The 6,924-nt window shown below is 43.9% G+C and overlaps 1 non-coding gene across 1 annotated transcript; it reads left to right on the top strand.

Moving 5' to 3' along the window:
- The first annotated feature begins 1,507 nt into the window (after positions 1–1,507).
- On the top strand, positions 1,508–1,580 carry TRNAK-CUU (transfer RNA lysine (anticodon CUU)). Its single transcript has one exon. It is a non-coding gene; the product is annotated as a tRNA-Lys (tRNA).
- Positions 1,581–6,924: the final 5,344 nt, after the last annotated feature.

The raw sequence follows: 6,924 nt of genomic DNA, 5'->3' as shown, positions 1-6,924 counted from the left end.
GTTTATTGTTTATAATGCCAGTGTTGCTATGCAAAGCTATCTCAATCGTATGTATGATATGTGCAAAAGGTTGCATATTCAGTGAAACACAAGGACGTGTTGTAGTGAAAAGCAAGGATGTGTAGTGATGTTTGCAGCTGTCTTGTGGCTGTCGAATGGACTTCTCTTCACGAAACAATGCAGCCCAAACTACCTACATGTAGAGAGCCTTTTGACATGTCTATATCTTGGTACACTAAAAAGAGAGAATGTTTCCTGTTGTGCTAGGGCAAGAGACATGCAATGCTGTAGTCCATTGCAATAGTTTTCTCCCTTGCAAGTGAGAAATATGTAAGTTGTTTTCCCCTTGAGAACAGCAGACTATGAAGTGAGGCATGAGCTGGGGAATTTAGGTCCCCATTCTCAATAATGGCTTTAATCCGGTGTATGATGACCTAGGACTTGTAACGATTTAACACTACTTATCTGGTAGGTAAAGATCTCTTCTAGTGGCTTCCAGGTAGTGGGGTTCAGGACTACTTATCGGTCCCGACTGCATACTTGTCTGACTCCTTAGATGTGACCATGGGCATTGAAGTCGAATGGTTAGGGTGTTCAAATTTCCCACGAAGTACCCCCACTAGTTTCTAAAATCTATTTTCAGTTCCAACCTCTCTTGTGATACAAATGAGCCTCCTTATATGTTCTTGAAAGAGTACTTGGTACATGATGTGATCGATTGGTCTTTGATTGTCACCGAGATTCCATATCAGCGTACTGGTTTGTTGCTTTACACTGAAGATCCAGACACATCAACATGCTGGTTTGTTGCTAATGACATTGAAGATCCAGAGACTTGCATCTTTATCTTTTCCATCCCTTGTATGTGCCCTGATTCTGAGGCAATTAAACTCACTGTGATTTAAGCAATGCAAAATTTTGTTTTAAACGGGTAGTAGTATATCACTCTTCTTTGACTCTTGGCTTTTGATGTTGAGTTCTGTCTTGGTCACTGATCGTAGGCTGTCATTGGTGAGCCCGCCTGAGGGCAGTTTGGAGAGCCCGCCCACACACCCGACCGAGGGTGGAGTTGGGAGCGCCAGCTGGCAGGGACCCCTCCTCCAGAGACTGGGCTACATTGACAAGGCGATGCAAGGTCAAAGAAAAGTAGATCTTTGTTGTCTTCTTGTTGGAGGAAATCTGCTATTGAAGCTGACATTATGGTTGTCATTACACTGGCTCTCCTAGCCCATGATATCCTCATTTCACACTGGTCCCTTTCATACAAGGGACCCACTTTCATTAGTAGTGTGGTGGCTCATAAAAACAAAAGACTGTAGAATTCGGCAAATGCTGCTGTTAATATTAGGGTTCAGATGCAAATCCTAATTTTCTACATCGGCTAATCTTTTAAGCATCATTGTGCGAATCTACTGTGACTTCAGCTAATCGTTAGATACCCTAGTTTTATGTAAGCCATTGACAAGTTTCAAGCTTATTTAAAGTCAAAAGCCAAAGAAGCGTAACAGCCGGCCTAGCTCAGTTGGTAGAGCGCAAGGCTCTTAACCTTGTGGTCATGGGTTCGAGCCCCATGGCCGGCGCACGCTCATCCTGTTCGACCCTTTATCTTTTTCTTCTTGAAAAGAAAAGTTTGCAAACAGTTTTTCCTTCGCGCGAGAGAGACGTCATTTTATGGCCATGAGTTTTCCAATAAATAAAAAATGCCCAGGAATTTTGCTCCTTCAAAAAGGGGAAGATGTAGGAGGATGTTACTACATTAATTTTCAAAAAGAGAAGATTCTTTTTACAAGGAACTTTTTGTGTGTGTGTGTGTGTGCGCGCGAGAGAGAGAAGCAAAAGACCCAAAGGGTCTAAAAGACCAAAATGATATGTACAGTGTCCATGAAATCTCATCAAGAATGAAACAAGAAAAAGCAATAGTAAAAGGTTAAGATCTCAAACTCTGAGATTACACAAGATGAAAAATCCAGATTTTAGTATGCACAACAAGTGATGAGATATGGGAGAGTTGGATAAAAACAATCGATCAACCTTGTATGTCAAGCAAGGGCCCATCTAGGATGTTCATCATAGGTGATACAAGAAGGCTAGAGATGTTGATAGTTTGTTGTGAGGATGAGGCTGCTCAATGGCAGCCTAGGATCTCTTGAATCTGGGGTTGATGAGTTGGGGGTGGTTAGCTAAAGGCTAAGATCTCAGACTTTGAGATTATACAAGATGAAAAATCTAGATCCTTCTATGCTAGGTATAGGGTACAATAAGTGATGGGATATAAGAGAGCTGAATAAAAACAATCGATCAACCTTGTATGTCAGGCAAGGGCCCATCTAGGATGTCCGTCATGGGTGATACAAGAAGGCTAGAGATGTCGATGGTTTGTTGTGAGGATGAGGCTATTCAATGGTGGCCTAGGATCTCCTGAATTCGGGGTTGATGAGCTGGGGGTGGTCAAGATCCGATGGGACAAGGGCATCTAGCTCTCTAGAGTGTGTGTACCAGATCTGATGTGACTCCCATGGGCCTAATCTGAGGGGGCACTGTGGTATAGGCTCCATATCCACTGTGGTGGGCTTTGGTGCCTCCCTATCCACCCCCCTAGGCTGGAAAAAACTAGTGATGGTAAGTTGAGAGGAGGGTTGTTGGGGGCCGCTTGACACAGTCTACATGTCATGTCCTCTTTGGGTGTGTGTTCAGCTCTGCTAGTCTCTATCCTTAGTCTATGGGGATGATACCCTAAGCTGGCCATTGGCTATCCTAATAGCATGGGACATGAAGGCATCGAGATAACTTGTTCTTTGTATGAAACCATCTGCTATGAATCTCAGAAAATTATCTCTGCAGTAATGCATCTTGGTAGGCAAGGGCCTAGTGTGTGATCCATGTGTTATGTGTGTATAGCCCTAGTACATCGTATCGGATCACCGGTTCCTATAATGTGTAGTAAGCCTAATGTATGGGAAATCTGGATGATACTGAAACGGATGGAGTCGGTCCATCTATAATCCATGTGCCTGAAACAAGGTGAGTACTGTGCCATACCAAGATGAATGCTCTCCTTGATGACTTGTGCAAGTCAGGGGAGTCAAAGTGGACCCGTCTCCTTCACCCTCTGTATATAGGTGACTACCCAAAACAAGGCCTCCATTAACATAGGAGCTGCAACAAACTCTACCTAGATGATCTAGTGGGGAATAGATGGCTTGATGCATATCATCCTCATGATCTAAGGACACTTATGTGCTGCCAATTTGTCGGGGATAAATTTGGTGCCCAAAAGGGAGCTACATACATAAGTGTCGGGGTGACTAGGGTGTCAAAAAGCCAACCCTTCGTATTCGGCTCCTGAAAAATGAGCTTGGAAACATTGCCTTTCCAATAAGGCTAGAGTTGCATATCCTCTAGTGAGTCTATCCTTTGTTGCCTAACTCATAGAGAAGCGTGGACTAGTGAAGGTAGCTCCAAGATAGGCATACGAGTGCACCACCTTAACCCCGCTACCCATGTAAGTGATATGTGTATATGTGTATATGGCCTGCAACTAGGTAGGAGGTGTGGAATACCATAACCTTGGTTTTCCCAAGGGTAATTAAGAGCCCCCTCTGTGCAAAAATCTTGTAAAGTATCCATGTGTTTCTGTAGCCCTGCCTTAGAATCTACAATAATTACAATATCATTAGTATATAAAAGGACGGAAACAAGAATACCTCCTAGAAAAGCTTCTCTACCTTCGATTATATCAATGAAGTCTGAGATCTCATCTATGTAAAGTCCAAAGAGGGTCAGAGATAGTGGGCATCCTTGTTTCACTCTAATGGTGTTATAGATCTCGTCAGATAGGCCTCTCGGGCATCTCACTCAATGACTCATATAAGGTATTAATAGCCCAGATCATGTCAAACGGGACCCTGAGATGCTATAAGTGCTGTAGGACAGACGAGCTTGAGGCACTCTATCAAAAGCTTTGGAAAAGTCCACAAAGCAATAGTATAGTCAGCGGCCATCTGCCTTGGCCTGCTCAATGATAGCGTGAAGCGCGAATATGTGATGCAGCGTGGAGAATGTGCTCCTGAATCCTGGCTGCCCTAGTGCCATGTATCGCTCTCTCTGCTAGTGTGTTAAGCTCAGACTCAAGCATAGATCCATAGAGCTTTGCCAAGATATGGCCGATCATGATGGTTCTGTAGTTATTAGGATCCATGGGGTCTCCCACCTTATGGGGATGGGCACAATAAAGTGTGATGACCAAGTGGGGGGAAAGCCCTCTGAGAGGGCCCTATTAAACATATGGGCTAGGATGCGTGCTAGGGTGTTGCCTGCATATGAGAGGTGCTCAGCCCAAAAGCCCCTTGTAATCCTATGATCAATGGTTCTAAAGCCTGCGTACAACCTTCACCACCATGTCTCCCATGAAGAAGGTGGATGCGTGTGTGAGGTCGATGTGGGAGGGGGGTTGGTGGGGTATGTGGTATAATGCATGTACATATGAGTGCCAAATGTGTGGGTCTGTGATGGGGGTCGGTAAGTGAAGTTCACTGATCCTACGCCAAGCCTCATCAAAATTCCTACTGTGGAAGAGTTGGTATAAGTACTCATGTTGTTTATGACAATGTTCTCGTTTCTTGTTGCGACAGTGAGTAAGGTATCAGTTAGTCTGTTCAGCCTCACGCTTCTGGATTGGGCCAGTAGCTAACACATGTAAAAGACGTGCACATGTGATTCTGCATTCATTGTCATACCAACAATTGTGAGGCATGGTACCTATGTGCAAGCTTTGGTGGTGCATTGACAAGTGTGTGGAAAACTATTGATGGCCGCATGATTGTTATGAGATGGAGGTGAGGGTGATGAGGTATACATCCAAGAGACAATGGTAGAGCTGATTTGCATAGATAAGATCACAATCATGGGTGACATGGATTTGGGTGTAATGTGAGATGGGCGGTGCCTGGTGTAGGTGGTGTGCAGATGAGGGTGAAGCCAGGGTAGGTAGTTGTGGTTAGCACCAAGCGAGCATGGTAAAGACAGGTATCAGTGAGGCTAGTTCCGGTGATCCCATAAGATAATTGACTGTGTTGGAGCCCCCCTTGTATGGAAAACTAGTAAGCCCTCTTGATGGGGCCACCATGCCATCCCATTATAGATAGCGAGATTGTGGCATGAGCCAAGCTCTAGGAGGCATCTCCCATAAAAAGTGGTGGCTCCATGGTCTTGTGAGATGTTGCAGCCCTATGCCATCCTTGTATATCACCTACAACCTAATAGGGTCCTCAAAATTATATATCTATATTTGCTCACTCTTGGTCCTAGCATTGAAGTCCCAAAGTAAAAGGACCTCGCCTAGTCCCAAGAAGCTAGTGAGATCCTTGGAGAGAGATGTGTATGGAGACTCCTCTGCTCCTATGGTGCATACCATGAAGAATCCATGACAAAATAGCATATTGCCACATAAAAGCATCTTGAGGTTGTAATCTATAACCGAACCCACATGTAGCAGGCCTCCTCATCCCTCTTGACTATGCTACCATGGGTTGTAATTGTGTTCTAATAAAATTTCTACTCCTCTTTTTCCCCTCGTGCGTCTCTATGTAGAAGATGATGTCGCCTTCCCCCAATAATGTCTGACCACAAAGTCCCATTGCAGGCTGCCATCCTCAGATGTGTGGTCCCTATTTGGGAAGTCTATATGTGATGATGACCTTGCCATCTCTATAAGCTATCCACTTTCTTGCCTTACAAACTTCAAGCACCTACGGCATGCTTATTTTTTATGCTCCACTTGTGTGGGAGTGAGGTCATCACCAAGATAAATTTTCTCACCCGAGCGCTAGCTACTCTATGATCTACGTATGCTTGGATCATGCCAGTTCATGGTGTCCTTGAATTTGAGAGTAGTGGGCGGGCATGTGTGGTGTCCTTACTTTCTCTCCATGAATCCATATATGGTGTGCCTTCTATGCCCATTTTCCAACATAGTATGGTGGTGTCTACCTTGGCAGACTCCCCTTCTTATAGCCTAACCACCCACACATGTAATGCTCGAATCTCCCTTCTTTTATTCTCCTTAATCGTGTCATGAATAATAGTGGGCATGTGTGGTGTCCTCTGTCTCTTGGTGACCTTTGTCCACTCTTTCTCAACTTCTTTCTTTACTACTATAGCCCACACTCGTTCAATCTCCCTTTTGGTCTCCACAATGTTCTCCTGAAGCTTCACCTTAAGGTCTGCAACTTCAAAGAGGATGGAGAGCATGTGTGGTGTCCTATGTCTCTTAGTGACCTCTGTCCACTCTTTCTCAACTTCTTTCTTCACTAGTATAGCCCACCCTCATTTAATCTCCCTCTTGGTATTCTCCACAATGTTCTCATGAAGCTTCACCTTAAGGTGTGCAACTTCAGAGAGGATCGAGGGATTGATTTCTCCTTCTTCCTTCTTGAAGTCTTGTATCTCACTTCTATGGAAAGGAGAAAGTTGATAAACAATGAACTAGGTGTGGTGATTGGAATTTAGACTATCTAGATCAATTATCATGTGCTTAAAATCTAGGAGTGATTAATGACGATCTCACTCCAAAAAGATAGTGAGAGTGATTTAATAGGACTCATAGCAAACAAAAGCAAAGAGATAAATTAAAGTAAGGCAAAAAGGAGAGCACAATTGCAAGCAACACACCAAGGGGAGCACAAAGAAAGAAGAACCACAAGAGCACTCAAACCCAAATCTCTAATAAGCAACAATGCCATTCTATTCGGTGTAAGCACCCTACCCCCACACGTAAGAAATCCTAACATCATTCTGTGGTTGTAGATTATTTTCGAACTTGTTTCAAATGTCTTAGTCAATGCGCGCGCAGGCACATGGATGTGTAATACTTTCTTTGTATGCATGCACTGCATTTATACAATCCTCCTCTATTATCTTGTAGAA

Source organism: Cibotium barometz, chromosome 50, assembly GCF_041138505.1.
Source record: "Cibotium barometz isolate CiBa-2024 chromosome 50, ASM4113850v1, whole genome shotgun sequence".
Lineage (NCBI taxonomy): Eukaryota > Viridiplantae > Streptophyta > Polypodiopsida > Cyatheales > Cibotiaceae > Cibotium > Cibotium barometz.
Note: the sequence above shows the minus strand (reverse complement) of the source record. Positions and strands in the feature narration are given on the sequence as shown.